This window comes from Hyperolius riggenbachi, chromosome 1, assembly GCF_040937935.1.
Source record: "Hyperolius riggenbachi isolate aHypRig1 chromosome 1, aHypRig1.pri, whole genome shotgun sequence".
Taxonomy (NCBI): domain Eukaryota; kingdom Metazoa; phylum Chordata; class Amphibia; order Anura; family Hyperoliidae; genus Hyperolius; species Hyperolius riggenbachi.
In genome coordinates this window covers 384,949,260-384,968,680 of record NC_090646.1, presented here as the reverse complement: position 1 = coordinate 384,968,680, position 19,421 = coordinate 384,949,260, and the positions used below count along the sequence as shown (strand labels likewise).

The 19,421-nt window shown below is 48.6% G+C and overlaps 1 protein-coding gene across 3 annotated transcripts in view; it reads right to left on the bottom strand.

Annotated features, from left to right (window-relative positions):
• DENND4C (DENN domain containing 4C) overlaps positions 1 to 7,148 on the bottom strand; it is a 125,838-nt gene extending 118,690 nt beyond the window's left edge. For all 3 annotated transcript variants that reach the window (XM_068234394.1, XM_068234396.1, XM_068234395.1), the window contains exon 1: positions 6,986 to 7,148. The gene's annotated coding sequence lies outside the window, so the exon portion shown is untranslated. The remainder of the gene's footprint in view (positions 1 to 6,985) is intronic.
• Positions 7,149 to 19,421: the final 12,273 nt, after the last annotated feature.

The following is a 19,421-nucleotide window of genomic DNA, read 5'->3' as shown; positions in this document are numbered from 1 at the left end:
TATCCGACTAAGTGAGTCTGCCAAGTTCAAAGTGGACAGGAATGTTTGACATTTACATATGACAGGCCTGCTGGAGGGTGGAGGAAGCCTTAATCAATTGTCACCTGTAACTTGGACTAGTGAAGTCTTTTCATGTATGTGCTATAATACACTTTTCATACATGGACGTGAGATCTCTGGAAATTGAATTATGTCTTCTGAGGATGTAATTAAAACTAGTTCCCCACATCCAAACAGGAGCCCTGTGGAGTTCGCATATCACAGGAAGATTATGACAAGCGTTTGGTGATGTCACAAACTGGGAAATTGCATTAGTTCCTGGGGGCTGGACATTAAATGCCCCAGGGGACAATTCAAACTATTTAAGCTGGTCCAGGGCAGTCACAGGTATCTTCTCTCGAGAGTAGCTCATTGCTAGAGATGATCCCGAGGAAATCGGTAAATCCGCGTCTCTCCACGGTTGGCCATTTGCGATGGTAAAAGTTCACTTTACGTTTATTCCATTTTTATTTTTGGCAACTTATAGTGTGTGTATATCTTTGTAAACTCTTAATTTTTGTAACGTTTATCTTGTACTTTTTACTTTGCACTTTTTTACTTTGTTTTTTGTACATCTTTTGTATATATTAAGTTCTGCATTGTTCCACGTTTTCATGGAATATTAAATTATTATTTAATAAGCTTGACTTCTGCTGTACTAAAGTAACACTCATAGCCTAGAGGAGACTGCAGTGTAACTGTGTATAAGTCCATGCCTAATTGTATGCTTGAGCAACACTACCATATGAAATTGTAATTGCATTGTGTGTGGGGGCGTTTGTCATACATTGGCCTAAAGCGCGCAGCTGACCCAACGTACGAAAACGCCAGTGCGAGTAGCTCGAGAGCAGAGTAGCTAACAGTATCGTTCGGAACGACTGTTAGTGGTTTTGCTTCACTACAGTGTAAGATTGCAAGTGTGTGTGTGTGTGCGTGCGCGTGTGCGTGTGCGTGTGTGTGTGTGTCGTTCCCGTATTCGGCCTAAGCGCAAAGCTGACCCGAATATGAAAACGCCGATTGCGCGCTGAGGACTCGACAGCAGAGTGGAAGTGTCTAGCGAACCGCTAGTGGTGGCAGTGAGAGGTGTTTTGAGGGGTCTCAGCCTTGTTTTAGCTCGAATAAGGCTGTTCCCCGCTTGATCTGGTCAAACCCGCAGTCGGGAACCGTATACGCAGGCGTGCCGCGGGCCGGTTCTTGACACCAGGTATGTAGGATTTTTTGTTGTGGCCCCATCTCAGGTACACTTTAAGCTTAAATCATTTAAACTTTTGAAAGCAAGACATTCTTTTTTCAAATAAAACCAATAGAAGATAAAGAGTCAGTGCAATAGCAGTATAAGGCTTCACTGTATTTTAGGATTCTGTCTGCTGTGTTTTATTTGAATCTAGTACATCTGAATGTGAGCCTATGCTAGGTACACACTATACAATTTTGTGTTAGATAGATGTTTCGATAGATCGACGGAAAAAAATGCATTGTGTATTCCCAGCATTAGAGGCAATTTCAGTAATCTGTAAGATAACTTGGCTTTGTTCATGTGACAATTGCAATAAAGGCCTGACCACTCAGCTGTAAGTAACAATGGCAAAAAATACTTTCTATAAAACAAAAAACAAAACAAAGACAAAAACAAAAACAAAAAAAACCACACACAGACACGCCCTCCCCCCAAGAGATCCCCTCTGGCTAGTCCAACACAAGGCTAAATACATTGGCAATAGAAACGCAAGTGGGCGATATGTGCAGACACTAGAGACAGCCTGCTGATGCACAAACTTACAGCACCTGAACATTATGTGGAACTATATATGTTGATTGTATAGGTAAACAAAGCAAACGCATTAGTAGGCACAATCTTTAATATGTATAGCAGCTTTATGAAAGTAATCACCAGATCCACTAGAGTTTACAGACTTACTATCACATAGTTTATATAAGCAACACCACTTGGCCACAACCTTCAGGCCTCATCAGTCTCATTGCTTTGGGACTTTTCCCTGATGAGTTTATCCCTTGGTATATTCGGTCAGGTGACTCACAGCATCCAGGAAGCTTAGGTGATAAACAGTTGATACGCTGCCTTTGCTGCTTTGAAATGCTTCTTATAAAGCGCGATATAGTCACCTGTATTAAGAACTTTTGTTATCCTGTGTGTATCTTACTGATTCAAATTGTTCAATTTGACAGGTCGATTTTTCAGATGACCGATTTTTTTTGTGATGAGTAATTGTTTCCACGATCTTGCAACGTGGGTACATGCAGGGCTGTGGAGTCGGTCCAAAAATCCACCGACTCCGACTCTTATGCTACGTACACACATGTCCAGCCTGGTACGAACGATCGTTTCCAACGATGTACCACTTTTGCTAACGATCGTCGGTGGTAAAAATCCGCCAAGACAGAACTTTGTTTTGTAGCGATTTGCCTCGTTCGTCGTTTGCCTTAATAGTCGTTGGTTCGTTTTTTGTAACGATCGTCGTTGGTAAAGATCGGGGAACGATCGTTACAAACGACTATAGTCGCATGTGTGTACGCACCTTTACTCCTCAGTTTAGGATTCCACCGACTCCGACTCCTCTAATTTGCATATTACAATTTTGTTGATTAAAAATATGTAACATGAAATTCGTCTCTTAACTGCCAACGCTTAGGAATTTTACAGGACAACTGAAGTGAGAAGGATATGTAGACTACTATATTTATTCCCTTTAGACTAAAACTAGTCCTTGGTAAGAGTACTTGTAAAAGGTACAAACCGGAAGAACATCTATCAGGCCCTAGGCAATGTAAGCGTGGGTACATGTAAGAATGATGTGCAGGTACTCTGCAGGGGAATGAGGAGATTGTAAACAGACAACACCTCTGTGTTCAATGTGGACAGCATTCTCAGTGGATTCCCTGCAGCTCTGTAGGGAGTGCATATGTAGAGTATAGTACTACTGTGTAACACAGTAAACCTGAGACAGATGAAATTAAAGTTTTATACATACCTGGGGCTTCCTCCAGCCGCCTTCAGGATAATCAGTCCCTCGTTGTCCTCCTCCACCACCTGGATCTTCTGCTATGAGTCCAGGTACTTGAGCCAGTCGGGCGTAATGCGCATGCACACACTCCGCCGCCAGGAGCATACTACACCTGTGCAGCACTATTGCACAGGTGCAGAATGTTCCTGGCTGTGGGAGCGGCATGCGGTCGGACAGCGCTGACTGGCTGAATTACCAGGACTCATAGCAGAAGATCCGGGTGGTGGAGGACAGCGAGGGACTGATTAGCCTGAAGGGGGCTGGAGGAAGCCCCAGGTATGTATAAAACTTTACTTTTCATCTGTCTCAGTTACCCTTTAATTTGTAGTCACCAAACCAAATTTTAACAACATATCAAATTATTTGATTTCATCTGCAAAGGGAGTACATACATTTGCATAAATCAGCATCAATGCAGAATTATTTCCATCTCGTTGACCATCTCTATTAGTGACACAGCTACACATCAGGCTTTATTCTTACAGCATAGATGTTATTTAGTATATAGAAGAGATTCCGGTGTACACATCATATATACAGTCACAATCAGATATGTATATCTGACCTTAAAAATACGGGGACTGCTTTATTGAAGCAGCACAAGTAACTAATTTTGATTGGTTTATTTCATTTTTGTGGACTAAGCACAGCTATTACTGTGTATATACTGTATATATACATTATTTTTAATGACTATTATCTGAGAAATAGAACATTTTATCATATTTTCTATTTTAATTACAGTTACAAATTCATTAGGAGTCGGAGTCTGTGCATTTTTTCCCGACTCCGACTCCAGGCCCCTAAAATTGCCCGACTCCACGACTCCGACTCCACGACTTCGACTCCACAGCCCTGGGTACATGTGCACAATTACACGAACAACGATTTGTGACGTGAAGCAATAATGACCGTAAAGGCGGATCAGATCTTTAAGATCCCAGACCACTCCCGCGATTGTTTGACCTCCCGTTTGGTGCCCATTATGTGCTATTCAATGTTCTCGCAGGCAGGAAAATTGTTCGAGAAGCCTCATCATCGGGGGTGGGGCATCGCTGTGAAGTTCCCCGGTCCATCTTCAGGTGAGTATTCAGCCTAACTCATCCCGCCAATCCACAATGTGGTTAGACTATGCTGGTGCAGTATGGCCTGAACAGATTTGCATTTCATAAGCATGAGATTATTTCAGCAATGTGTGTGATGCAGGAACAGCAGCTAGATATAGTGCATAGGCAGTACTGTCTGATGGACACAAGACTGCATTCTGACAACGCACTGTTCCATGCATTTCAAGCAGAATGCAGGACATTGCATGCCCACCTGCATTGCACAACGAAGTGATAGAGTGTTCAGGCCCGTAGGGGTGTTGCTTTACTAGAGGTGAAACAACAGTTTGGAACAACGGCACTGCACGTTATCCACGTATTGTGTCGGGGAAAGTGAAGCATAGTCAAGGAAAAGTATGCGTAACTTTTACTGTTAACATGCAAATTTAACGGTAATGCTCTGCATGCCATACGATACTACAACCAATTATACAGCAACAAACCAGCCACACTGTGACCATGGCGCATTGCAATGCAGTAAGTTGTGTTACAAAGCCGCTAATACACTGCACAGCAACGCACCACTGTTAACAAGGCCATGGAGATACACATGAACAACCAGTTACACAGTAAATAAACATCTTGTGGACATAATGCCAAATATATGCAGCAAAAGCCAAACTCATAACCACCCAACTACCACTTCATACAAGAACATAAACTGCCTCCTATAGCAGATGTCAACAGACCGGTTATCATAACGCCTCTGATACTATTTTCTATCACACTACCCAGTGCTTCCACCCTTTTTGCCTCTAGATTGTAAGCTTATTGAGGCAAAGCCGTAACCCTACCATTTCTTCTATTTCATGTACTGTTTCTGCCAACACAATATGTACACATATCTTTGGATGCTCTTAAGTCTGTGCCGCCCCTTTAATATAATCAATGAATTAAAATGCTGACTTCCGATATTTGATGCAAACAGCATGTTACTTAAAATTGAGCTAATCTCACTTAGTTCAAACTTTTTGAGGGAGCAAACAAAAAAAACTCAGAATAGTTCCATTTCTGTGATCATATCTCTAATCTGTGCCAATCATAGCTGGACAGCAATAGAAAACTTGAAGCTCACTAGACATGCAAATTTATTTTGCAGCAGGAACTAGGAATTTACACCAGCAGATGGGCGCTAGTCTACTAGGGGACCCAGCAGGAAACCTCATAGGGAAATTCAGTTAACGTGATTGGGTGGACAGCACCCTCTATACCTGCTAGGTTCCCAATAGGTTGTAGTAAACTATGCCCACACTATTTGGCCAATCACAATGCTTTGTGCTGCAGTAAGGTGTTGAGATTGGAAATCTGTTCCCTATGAGGTCTAGGTAAATGTGCATAACCAGGTTAACTGCCTACTGTTATTATTGAAAAGTTGATCTGCTTACACATTTAAACTTTGATTCTCATATTATTACATTATTGTCCAGCTGCCTGACACCAGGTGCTGCTTTTGTTATGTCAGAAATGTTCAGGTCTGGGCAATGCCCTGTTAATTTATTTCACCACCCTTGTCAACACAACTTAACGCACACCTGAACTAAAAATAAATATATGAGGTGGCTTGTTCAATGCTCCCATAATCTTTGTTACCCCTCAGCTTACCCTTCCTCCATTCAATTTTGATGCTTTGTGCACAACAATCATCTTTCCTGTAGGGTGCATGCTCAGGTCCACCTGCGCCCGCTTTCTTTGTGCGTGTTCCCCGACAGCTGTGTGAGGAAGCCTCAGAAAGGAGCGTTCTGAGAACACACAATTACAAATGTTTCCAGAAAGAGAATACCCAGAAGACAGCAACCGCCATGCTTAGATCAGATGAAACTCCATGACTGAGTCAACTGTACAACGACCATGTAAATTCACTGCCTTTAGCTGCTTGTGGAAAAGAGGCCTAGGCTTGAGACCTATTAGCAATGCTTTTCTAAGCACTTGTGATTTGAAAAGCTCCTGCCAACTTGCTCTTGGGGATATAAAATAAAAAAAAAAAAACATTCCAAAAGTGGGATCACACACATAGCATTTCAAATCACAAGTGCTTAGAAAAGTGCTGCTAGTGGGTTCCAGGCCTTAGGGTGCTTTCACACTGAATCCATTGTGATGCAATGATATTCCTATGGTCATTTCACACTAAGTGTGGTGGGTCCCACTGAGGTAACAAAGTGTGCGTTTACAGTGGAAGTGAAGCATACTTTCATAGTACAGTATGCTTCACTGTATAGTCGCACCTCACGACTAAAACATGGTGCAACTGTTCAGCACCAATGCAATGGGCAGATGCACAGCATGGAAGGATCCCAAGATTACAAAAGTTTTGCATTTACTTTTATAATGAACCATACAACAAACAGCTATGCAAATTGCAAAACTAAGCAGCTATGCAAAACTTATTAAAACTTTCCAAGTGTTGTAGATACGCCTTTACAGGAGATAGTGTAGGCTTATCAGAGTTAGATGACATGGGATAGATGCCTACAGTGACCAAGAAGCCCATCTGGGCCCGCATGTGACTGTGCTGTGTGCAGTGTGTGTGATGGCAGACCGGGTGTAAGCAGACACCAGCCCTGGCAGCAGGCAATGGCAGGAGGTAACCTGAGCCACGCAGGGAAGGGAGTGCTGTGTACACAAACACACTGCTACACACTGCGATCATGCCCGATAAGTGCAGAGGAGAGTGCACACTACAGGGGCAGAGGCAGGGTGACAGAGCTGTGACAGTGACACTTGTTGCACATTCCTCTGGCTGCACAGAGCAGGGGATCTGCACTACTGTCAGCCGAGCCGCACTCTCCCGGCCACACACCTTGTCGGGGGGTTCCTCACCTGTTGGGCGTAGGGCGAGCACAGGCGGGAACACTCCTGATTCCAAGAAAGATCCCCGGGAAAGTCTACACAGCGCATACTACAACTCCAAACTTCTCCTGTCCGACCCTGCGGCCGTGATCTGGACGGGTGGCGCCATGATATTCTTCACTGGCGACCGGAGAATACTTCCGGGCTTAGCCCCGGTGACCGCCTCTCTATTGCCGCCTGCTGGACAGACATAACACGCACAACTTGATGCCAGAACAGTGGAGCCCTGAGTTACGTCACTCTTCCTTCTGCTCTTACAAAAAAAATAATTTGTCAGGGTTACTTAGATGTTTTTAGTTTTATTTCCCATAAATGACTGTAAGCACAAGCTGAATTGCTTTTCTAAGAACGTCTCCTCTGCAGGGTGGGTGCAGATAGTGCGCCAAATCAAATACTGGGCACATGAATCTAAACTGAGAAGGATATGGATTTTTCATTTTAATACCAGTTTCCTGACTCTCTTGCTAATCCTGTGTCTCTAATACTTTTAGCCAAAGCCCTTGAACTAGCATGCAGATCAGGTGCTCTGACTGAAGTCAGACTAGATTAGCTGCATGCTTGTTTCAGGTGTGTGATTCATCCAATTCTGCAGCCAAAAAGATCAACAGGACTGCCAAGCAACTGGTATTGTTTAACCCTCTGGGGATTGGCTGCCTAACCCCCCCTTAAGGACCAGAGCATTTTACATGTGGGGAGTGGGGGGGGGCGTTTGGGGTGGGTCAGGCAGCCGGATCCTCAGTACAGTTAGCTTGGCATGGTGTCCCCGGTGTAGCCAGGTGTCCCCCGTATTGCTAGCAGCCTTTACTCACCTTCAGCAATGAGTAGCTCTAGCCCACACCGCTCTGGCCGGTATCCCCGCTCACACTGCGGCTAAGTTCCAGGTCGTGGCTTGATGACGTCATTAAAGGAAAGGTTCAGGGAGGGTGGGTAAAAAATAAAAATTAAATTCCACTTACCCGGGGCTTCCTCCAGCCCGTGGCAGGCAGGAGGTGCCCTCGCCGCCGCTCCGCAGGCTCCCGGTGGTCTCTGGTGGCCGACCTGGCCAGGCCGGCTGCCAGGTCGGGCTCTTCTGCGCTCCAAGGCCCGGAACTTCTGCGTCCCACGCCGGCGCTCTGACGCCATCGGTCGTCCTCCGGGCTCTACTGCGCAGGCGCAGAAGTACTGCGCATGCGCAGTAGAGCGCGAAGGACGTCCGATGACGTCAGAGCGCCGGCGTGGGACGCAGAAGTTCCGGGCCTTGGAGCGCAGAAGAGCCCGACCTGGCAGCCGGCCTGGCCAGGTCGGGTCGGCCACCGGAGACCACCGGGAGCCTGCGGAGCGGCGGCGAGGGCACCTCCTGCCTGCCACGGGCTGGAGGAAGCCCCGGGTAAGTGGAATTTGATTTTTATTTTTTACCCACCCTCCCTGAACCTTCCCTTTAAGGCAGAGCGAACGGGGGTGCCGGCCAGAGCGGAGGGGAGTGACGATCACCCGGGGGGGAACGTTGAGTCCCCGTCCTCTTCTTCCCCGTCGCTGCCAATAGTGATCACTACGATCGGCCAGCGATCATAGTGATTACGTGATCAGGAGCCAATCGCGATGGCTCCTGATCACTGAGGGGAGATATATGACAGCTTAATCTCCCCTCTTGGGTGCGCACGATCGTGTCAGGAGCGGAAATGGCAGGTGGCATTAATCCTACGCTGCATCAGAGTTAGGCGGCCACAAGTGCGCTGTACGATTTACCCTGCACAATTCCCAGAAGGTTAAAAGAAAATATCCATATCCCTCTCAGTTTAGGTGCGCTTTAATTGTACATAAACACATATTACATACACAGGCATTGTATAAGGGCCCATTTCCACTTACTCAAATTTGCTGCATTTACTTGCATGTGAATTCGGGCGAGGAAACGCAGCCTATTGAAATTAATGGGCTGCCGTCTGAATTGCAAGCAGGGAATTTCCTGTAAAGCTGCTGATCACCATTACACATGGTTATTCACACAGTCTGAAGAGGCAACATCCAGGTAATGGATAGAGTTAGAGGCAGAAGATGTCTTGGGAGACTGCGAGAGGTCCTTCACTATTTAAGTGAGATGCCGAGACAACCTTGGGTAGGAATTGGGCCTTAGATGTAGTCTGTCCTAAAAGAAGGACAAATAGGGCTCCTTACATCCAAACATGTTTATTTCAGATATCCGTCTTGAAGAGGTAATGGTCCCAAGAAAAGCTATCTGCAGAGTAATGAGCCACAAAGAACAAGATTCTGTAGGCACAAATGGAGTTTTGGCAAGAAAATTCACAACAAGTGGTAGGTCACAATTTGGTAAGTGATATTTTACAGTAGGCCTGATCTTCAACACAGCACTGAGGATCTGTTGGATCAATCAATTTATTATTTTGCAGACCTCAGCCACATTCAATTTGCACAGCCCTTTATTAGTGGATTCATAAACATGCTCTTTTTGGTCGTGTTTGTATCATTGTTTGTGTTTTCTACGGTAATTGCTTCATTAGTTGTGATATTATATATCTAAATGCACATTGCTTTAGGCTGAGTATCATAAACAGAAGGGGAAAGAAAAAAAAGGAAAGAGAAGAAATAAAAGAAAAAATACAAAACAGTAGTTAAGTCTTTAGATCAGGGCTGCCCAATAAGTCGATCGTGATCTACCGGTAGATCGCGACCGCCTGATTGGTAGATCGCGGCCTCCTGGCCGCATCCCATTGAATTTTGTGGCCAGCAGCTGTAGAACGCGGCCGCTTGGCCGCGTCCTATCAGATTCTGCTGCTGGCCGCTGATTTGTTCAGGAAAGGAGAGAGGCGCGGCTGAGAGGCCAGGGCGGCAGTGTCATGGCTGGTGGCGGCGCTGGAGGCAACACTTCCGCCTCCTCTCACGCTGGCCGCTGGAGCGCTCCCTCAGCAGCTTGTGTGATGAAGGCTGCATGCAGGGCCGGCCTTAGGTTTTACAGCGCCCTGAGCGTAACCAGATTTTGGCGCCCCCCATCCTCTTCGCATTGCGTGCATATAATAGGCAGATCCCCCCCTTAGTGTATATAGGCTTAGGCTACTAGTCTTGCAGTTGCAGATCCCCTTTTAGTGTATTTAGGCAGCCGATCCCCCCTCCCCTCTCAGTGTATCTAGCATAGGCATATTCCCCCTTTAGCGTAGGGAAGTTGGGGATGGGGAGCCTTACTTTTTTGCTGGTCTTCTATTCTTACTGTCTGCAGAGCAGTCTGCAGACCCAGCGCCAGTGTAGCTGCCGGGATTCTGGGAGCAGGAGAGAAGGACACGTCGTCACTCAGGACACTGTCACAGGGCTGGTGGCACACGTACTGTGCGCTTCTCTGCAGCAGCCTGAGCCTCAGCGTGCCTCCGCCCATGCCGATTCCTGACATATCGCAGGGCCGAGCGGAGTCTCGCACTCCAAGAGGCAGCCAGAGGCGTACCTGGGTAATACGGCGCCTATGGCAAACACTAAAATTGCTCCCCCCCCAACACATCACAGTCACATGCCATCAGATAATTCATATTCATCAAGGAGTCACATGCCATCAGATAATTCATCAAGGAGTCACATGCCATCAGATAATTCATCAAGTAGTCACATGCCATCAGATAATTCATCAAGGAGTCACATGCCATCAGATAATTCATCAAGTAGTCACATGCCATCAGATAATTCATCAAGTAGTCACATGCCATCAGATAATTCATCAAGGAGTCACATGCCATTTGCTGCCCAATAAAAATAAAGTTGCAACAGTCAACCAGATAAAATAATTAAGTAGCAAGGTGCCTCACAATAAAAAAATTACATAGACAGATGCCTCAAGATAAAACAATTTAGTAGCCAAGTCCACCCTGGATACATAAATTAAACAGCCATGTTCACCAATAAAAGAATTAGATAGCTATGTGCCCATACATATCAGTAGGTAGAAAAATGTGCCCCTAGATGTTAGGTAACCATAGCAGACCCCCAATTGCTAGCTGGGTGCAGGGTGTTTGCTGGGTGCTGGTTAGGGCAGTGTGCAGGATGGGTGTAGGGACAGGGTGCTGGTTAGGGCAGTGTGCAGGCTGGTGGCTGAGTGCAGAGACAGGGTGCTGGTTAGGGCAGTTGTGGCTGGGGCAGGGTGGGCAGTTGTGGCTGAGGCAGGGTGGGCAGTTGTGGCTGGGTGGGCAGCTGGGGCAGGGTGGGAAGCTGTGGCTGGGTGGGCAGCTGGGGCGGGCAGCTGTGGCTGGGTGGGCAGCTGTGGCAGGGTGGGCAGCTGTGGCAGAGTGGGCAGCTGTGGCTGGGGCAGGGTGGGCAGTTGTGGCTGGGGCAGGGTGGGCAGTTGTGGCTGGGTGGGCATCTGGAGCAGGGTGGGCAGCTGTGGCGGGCAGTTGTGGCTGGGTGGGCAGCTGTGGCAGGGTGGGCAGCTGTGGCAGGGTGGGCAGCTGTGGCTCGGGCAGGGTGGGCAGTTGTGGCTGGGGCAGGGTGGGCAGTTGTGGCGGGCAGTTGTGGCTGGGGCAGGGTGGGCAGTTGTGGCTGGGGCAGGGTGGGCAGTTGTGGCTGGAGCAGGGTGGGCAGTTGTGGCTGTAGCAGGGTGGGCAGTTGTGGCTGGAGCAGGGTGGGCAGTTGTGGCTGGGGCAGGGTGGGCAGTTGTGGCTGGGGCAGGGTGGGCAGCTGGGGCAGGGTGGGCAGTTGTAGCTGGGGCAGGGTGGGCAGTTGTGGCAGGATGGGCAAGTGTGGCTGTGGCAGGATGGGCAGCTGTGGCAGGGTGGGCAGTTGTGGCTGAGGCAGGGTGGGCAGTTGTGGCAGGGTGGGCAGTTGTGGCTGGGTCAGGGTGGGCAGTTGTGGCTGGGTGGGCAGTTGTGGCTGGGGCAGGGTGGGCAGCTGGGGCAGGGTGGGCAGCTGTGGCTGGGGCAGGGTAGGCAGCTGTGGCAGGGTGGGCAGCTGTGGCTGGGGCAGGGTGGGCAGCTGTGGCAGGGTGGGCAGTTGTGGCTGGGGCAGGGTGGGCAGCTGTGGCAGGGTGGGCAGCTGTGGCTGGGGCAGGGTGGGCAGCTGTGGCAGGGTGGGCAGTTGTGGCTGGGTCAGGGTGGGCAGTTGTGGCTGGGTGGGCAGTTGTGGCTGGGGCAGGGTGGGCAGCTGTGGCAGGGTGGGCAGTTGTGGCTGGGGCAGGGTGGGCAGCTGTGGCAGGGTGGGCAGTTGTGGCTGGGGCAGGGTAGGCAGTTGTGGCTGGGGCAGCTGTGGCAGGATGGGCAGCTCTGGCTGGGGCAGGGTGGGCAGCTGTGGCAGGGTGGGCAGTTGTGGATGGGGCAGGGTGGGCAGTTGTGGCTGGGGCAGGGTGGGCAGCTGTGGCAGGGTGGGCAGTTGTGGCTGGGGCAGGGTGGGCAGCTGTGGCAGGATGGGCAGTTGTGGCTGGGGCAGGGTGGGCAGCTGTGGCAGGGTGGGCAGTTGTGGCTGGGGCAGGGTGGGCAGCTGTGGCAGGATGGGCAGTTGTGGCTGGGGCAGGGTAGGCAGTTGTGGCAGGATGGGCAGCTCTGGCTGGGGCAGGGTGGGCAGCTGTGGCAGGGTGGGCAGTTGTGGATGGGGCAGGGTGGGCAGTTGTGGCTGGGGCAGGGTGGGCAGCTGTGGCAGGGTGGGCAGTTGTGGCTGGGGCAGGGTGGGCAGGATGGGCAGTTGTGGCTGGGGCAGGGTGGGCAGCTGTGGCAGGGTGGGCAGTTGTGGCTGGGGCAGGGTGGGTAGTTGTGGCTGGGTGGGCAGTTGTGGCTGGGGCAGGGTGGGCAGTTGTCGCTGTTACAGACCTCAGATCTCGCGGCGACCGGTCCCTGCAGCCTGTCCCCGATGCACTTCTCATGGTGACTGACAGACCTCAGATGGCAGCGACCGCAGAGTCACAGGCCGTGCACGCTACCCGCGCTCAATGTACTCCAAATGCGGAAGTGACGTCAGAGGTCAATGACGTCACTTCCGCATTTGGAATATTTTCAGTGTGGATAGCGTGCGCAGCCAGCGACTCTGTTGTCGCCGCGATCTGAGGTCTGTCGGGGACAGGCGGCGGGGGCAGAGGCGGCTCCGGGAGGGGTGGCTCAGTGGAATGGGGGCAGGCATGACATGCGCTGAAACACACAGCGGCAGTTTGCTGGTCTTCGCCCCCATCACCCCCAGCGGCACCAGGGGGCGGAGCAAGATGCTCCGCGAGACGGACCCCATCTGGAAACAGCCGGAAACAGCCGGAAAATGTATGCGGCCAGGTGGCAGGAGCGCCCCCCTGGAAGCCGGCGCCCTGAGCGATCGCTCCGGTCGCTCAGGTCAAAGGCCGGCCCTGGCTGCATGCACGAGGTGTCATGGCTGCCCGCATCGCTGCTGCACATGGCCTGTACGGGGAGGCCTGTACAGGGAGATGACAAGCCTCCACAGTTGAAGGGAGGTAAGTGATTACATGTGCCCGCCCTATACCTAACTAACCTGTACTGAAGAAGGCACATATACTTAGCTAACCTGTACTGAGGGGGACTTATACCTAGCTAACCTGTACTGAGGGGGACCTATACCTAGCTAACCTGTACTGAGGGGGACCTATACCTAGCTAACCTGTACTGAGGGGGACCTATACCTAGCTAACCTGTACTGAGGGGGACCTATACCTAGCTAACCTGTACTGAGGGGTGTGGAGATATTGGGGTGCTGATGCTGTTAAGGATAATACAGTAATATATTTTCATTTTCCCATTTTTATATCTGCTGTGGTATGTCAAAGGTGTAGATATGCAGGCTAGATTCCTGGACTGTTCATGTATTTGTGTGGGTGGGTCACTAGACCTACATTTGCATCTAAAGAGGTCTTCAGTGAATACGACCAGTCACCTTCAATAGGCAAGGAAGCAGCTCATTAAGCTCATTAGGTCACTAGCAGTCACTTTTGATCTACTGTCCCAGGTGTGATTGTCTGCGTCTGTCTACAGGATTACAGGCAAACTGCTACCTGTAACCAAAATTCAATCTTTTCATGGATGTGCTAAAATACACTTTAACCAAGGAAATAATGTGGAGGAAGCTTTTTGATGTCTGCAGAGTTCAATGGGTGAGATTGTGTCCTGCCAAACTTCAAGAAGCTAAAACAGGAACCCCCTTTGAAGTGCATATCACAAGAAGGATTATGACAAGCGTTCGGGGATGTCACAAACGGGGAAACTGCATTAGTTCCTGGGGGCTGGACATTAAATGCCCCAGGGGACACTTCAGACTATTTAAGGTGGCCCAGGACAGCCACCGGTGTCTTCTCTCGGAGGTAGCGAATAGCTAGGGAGGATCGCGACTCCTGGTCGAAACGGCGTCCTCCCGTCAAACAACGTTCTAACCTAAGCTGGTAACGTTCTTTTTTCCCCCGTTTATTTTTACGCAAATATCCGTGTGTGTTATCTTTGTAACCTCTTATTTTTGTAACTTTTATCTTGTAACATTTTTACTTTGTTTTTTGTAATCTTTTTGTATATATTAAGTTCTGCATTGTTCTATGTTTTTCTAGAATATTAAATTATTATTTAATAAGTTTGACTTCTGCCGTACTAAACTAACACTCATAGCCTAGAAGAGACTGAAGTGTAACCGTGTATAAGTTCATGCCTAATTGTACGCTTGAGCAACACTACCGTATGAAATTGTAATTGCATTGTGTGTGGGGGCGTTTGTCATACGTTGGCCTAAGCGCGCAGCTGACCCAACGTACGAACAACGCCAGTGCGAGTAGCGACAGCAGAGTGGCTAACAGTATCGTTCGGAACGACTGTTAGTGGGTCTTTGCTTCACGACAGTGTAAGATTGCAACTGTGTGTGTGTGGGTGCGTGGCGTTCCCGTATTTGGCCTAAGCGCAAAGCTGACCCAAATACGAAAACGCAGATTGCGTATTGAGCACTCGATAGCTGAGTGAACGTGTCTAGCAACGCTAGTGGTGGCAGTGGGAAGTGTTTGAGGGGTTCCAGCCTTGTTTGTAGCTTAAATAAGGCTGTTCCCCGCTTAACCTGGTCAAACCCGCAGTCGGGAACCGTATACGCAGGCGTGCCGCGGGCCGGTTCCTGACAAGGGGGACCTATACCTAGCTAACCTGTACTGAGGGGGACCTATACCTAGCTAACCTGTACTGAGGGGGACCTATACCTAGCTAACCTGTACTGAAGGGGACCTATAGCTAGCTAACCTGTACTGAGGGGGACCTATACCTAGCTAACCTGTACTGAGGGGGACCTATACCTAGCTAACCTGTACTGAGGGGGACCTATACCTAGCTAACCTGTACTGAGGGGGACCTATACCTAGCTAACCTGTACTGAGGGGACCTATACCTAGCTAACCTGTACTGAGGGGACCTATACCTAGCTAACCTGTACTGAGGGGACCTATACCTAGCTAACCTGTACTGAGGGGGACCTATACCTAGCTAACCTGTACTGAGGGGGACCTATAGCTAGCTAACCTGTACTGAGGGGGACCTATAGCTAGCTAACCTGTACTGAGGGGAACTATACCTAGCTAACCAGTACTGAGGGGAACTATACCTAGCTAACCTGTACTGAGGGGACCTATACCTAGCTAACCTGTACTGAGGGGACCTATACCTAGCTAACCTGTATTGAGGGGACCTATACCTAGCTAACCTGTACTGAGGGGACCTGTACCTAGCTACGTTTCGGGGGGGGGGGGGGGTTGGTGCATTTAAAACGTCGGTAGATCTCCTGGCCTCGGCGAATTTTAAAGTAGCTCGCGAGCCGAAAAAGTGTGGGCACCCCTGCTTTAGATGGTGGGGTTAAGCTATCTTCTTCTAGTTGGAGATGTAAGAAGTATACACTATCCACTTGTTTAGCGTGGGGATGTCTTGTTTTCCAAGTATCCATTAATATATTTTTTTTTTGCATTTAGAGTTATCATGAATACTATGATATCCTGTTCGTTAGTATGCCCAAGGTCAGCCTTTCTCAACCTTTTTAACCAGGAGGAACCCTGCAAATAATTTTTCGATCTCAAGGAACCCCTGCAAATATTTTTGGATCTTAAAGAATCCCTGTATTTATTTTGCAGGAAGCATGGACTTTAAGGCTGCTTTCACAGTGAGACGTTACAGGCGCACGTTAGTGCAGCCTGTAACGCAGCCCACCACACAGTAATGAAAAATCAATGGGCTGTTCACAGTGCCCACGTTGCGTTACATTGTAACACAGCACGTACGTTGAATGTGCTGCATGCTACGGCGTTATGCGCGGCTAAGCCGCGTTAGACTGTGCGCACATGCTCAGTAGTGTTGGAGGAGGAGGTCTTCCCTTCTCCTCCTCGGCCAGCCACATGGCTAATTAATATTCACTGCACGGTGAGACGTGCAGTGTTTACTTCCTGGAGCGCAGCTCTGTGCGGCAATTGGCTGGCGGGACCACAAGATGCCGCATGCGTCCAAGAGTACGCATCGCGGCATCACGGACGCCAGAGTGAGCTGCACAACACGGCTCACTCTGACGTCCACATTTAAGAGCACCAGGCGTTGCGTTAGGGGCACGGTATACGACCATAATGTCCCCTAAAACGCAACGTCTTGGTGTGTAAGTAGCCTAAAAGTAGGTGTGACTGTTTCTATACCATCTATCACAGTGTCCCACATTATACAGTCTCCTTGTTCTGGTGCTTTTATTTATGTGCTCAATATTATTTTGACCTTCAATTTAGTGCTTTTTTTACAGTATCTGTATCAATATTACATCTCCAACGGGTATGACTCTGATCATGGTACCATTGGATAAGTTTATTAGGTGTTTTATAACATCTTGTCAAAAGTTTATACTGTACAAGTTGGATTTTGGTGTTTCTTGGTATGCAGCACTGTTTAAAGGGAACCTAAACCGAGAAGGATATGGATTTTTCCTTTTAAAAAAATGCCAGTTGCCTGACTCTTCTGCTGATCCTGTGTCTTTAATACTTTTAGCCACAGCCTTTCAACAAGCATGCAGATCATGAGCTCTGACTGAAGTCAGACTGGATTAGCTGCATGCTTGTTTCAGGTGTGTGATTCAGCCACTACTGCAGCCAAAGAGATCGGCAGGACTGCCAGGCAACTGGTATTGTTTATTTATTGTATTTATAAAGCGCCAACATATAAATTCCTGAAACTTTACCTCCACACGGATGTCCACTGGATCTTCACGACGTCTGAGGTTCCCTGGACGTTATCTGTGACATGGGCCATTTCACAACCTTATAATGTGGGTTGTTGGGAGCTGGTAAGCCTTTTCTAGTTTTGATGTTTGGCGGATACCTACCTCTGAGCATTTGATATATTGTGGTGAAGAATTTACCATTCCCTACATACAATGACTTTCTAAACTTGCGCTGACCTTTGATGTGTGAACATATTACACAGCGCTGGACATTAGTTTAGGTTACAGACAATATTTAGGGTGACATACAGCAATACGACAATACAGGAAAACAAGAAAAAACAGATCAAGCAGCACAGTATGAGTACAAGATAATGCTTAGTCAGTCACTGGATGGAGCATGGAGATTAGGCAAGTTGAGTTCACTCAAATGCATAGCATGGGTTAACAGTAATGGAGGTGCATGATCAGGTAGGACACAAAAGGAGGAGGACGCTGCCCGAAGGCTTACAATCTAGAGGGAGAGGTAGGGACACGAAAGGTAGGGACCAGAGTTCAGCTGCTGGTTTAGAGCACTTGTGAGGGGTGGTAGGCCGGAGTAAAAAGGAGAGTTTTGAGGGCCTTCTTGAAGATGTTGAAGGAGGGGGCTGCCCTAATGGGTAGAGGTAAGAAGTTCCATAGTGTTGGTGCAGCTCTGGAGAAGTCCTGGAGGTGTGCATGGGACTGGGTGATGTGGGGGGGGGGGGGGGCGGTCAGGCGAAGTTCATTGGAGGAGCGGCATGAGCGGCTAGGTGTGTACCTCTGAGTGAGATCGGAAATGTAGGTTGGACAGGTTTTGTGGACAGATTTGTAAGTCAGGCACAGTATCTTGAATCTGATTCTGGACTGGATAGGAAGCCAGAGGAGGGATTCACAGAGGGGAGCCCGCTGTGGTGGAGCAATGGGAGGAGTGAATAATGCTGGCTGCCGCATTCATGATGGACTGCAACGGGGCGATTCGGGTCATAGGGAGACCAGCCAGAAGGGCATTGCAGTAGTCAAGGCGGGAAATTATGAGGGCATGCATGAGGAGCTTGGTGGTGGCAGAGGTCAGGAAAGGGAGGATCTTGCAGATGTTACTGTTAAGCTTGGAGGTGTAATCTCCACAGTCAGCATGCAACACATAAGCTGACGTGAAGGAGGTACACACACCAGCACAAGGAATCAGGATATCCCCAGTTTAGTGGAGGAGAGGACTGACTCCAATAGGAGATTGTGGTGCACAGAGCCGGTGCAGATCCGAACAGCCACAAACAACACTTTCGTAATAACGTCTCAGCGCAAAGTAGCGCTGAGCGCATAAACCAGGACTGAGGAGATCAGGACAGGTAGACAGAATGAACGCTTGCTTAACTAGCCACTACTTAGTGACAGCAAGCGTCCACAATAAAACAGACTGGAATGAGGTAGCCAATGCGTTTGCAGCAATGGCGTGCCTCACAAAGACAGGACAGGATAGTCAGGAAATAGCAGGATCAAGATAGATGAACGTAACACAGATAAATATACAATAAGTATGATTTCCTAGCGTATTACAATTACAGCTATCAATGAAACTATTTGTAACGTCTGACTAACATATGTATATATCGGCAATGAACCGATATATGACATAAGCAGGAACTCTGACTAAGACTGGAGTAATACAGGGAACAGGACTCAGAAGGATTCGCTATCTCTTCGCAGAGATGAACGCAATCCACAAACAGGACCAGGAACAGGATACTAGCTCAGCACGGGTGCTCACGATACGCGCAAACTACCAAAACGTGCTGGAAGGCTGACTAACTGAACACAGGAAATAAACAGTTCGTGTACGTATATATCAGCGACACTGATGTATCAACGTAACACGAATACAAAGAAAATAACAAAATGCGCAAGTATGCGTATATATTGGCGATGAACCAATATATGACACAAGACAAGCAGAGTAACAACTTCTAGAACAAGAGCAGAACTAGGAGGACTCGCTGACCCCTTCGCAGGAGTCAGCGCAGTCCACAAGGACTAGGAACGAGGTGGGGCACGAGCAGAGTAACAGACAGAATCTGAGACTATGGTAGCCCATGAGGCATTGCAGGAAGCAGTTCTTTATACTGAGGTCATCCAATGGGAGCAGACCTGCAGATTCCCACACAAGTGAATGGTAATTAATCACAGGCTGATAGCAGGAAAAGGCAGACAATGATATGCAGCCTGCAGGAAAGGGATTGCCCCTCCATTGCAGCAGACAATGTTTGTTTACACAAAAGCATAT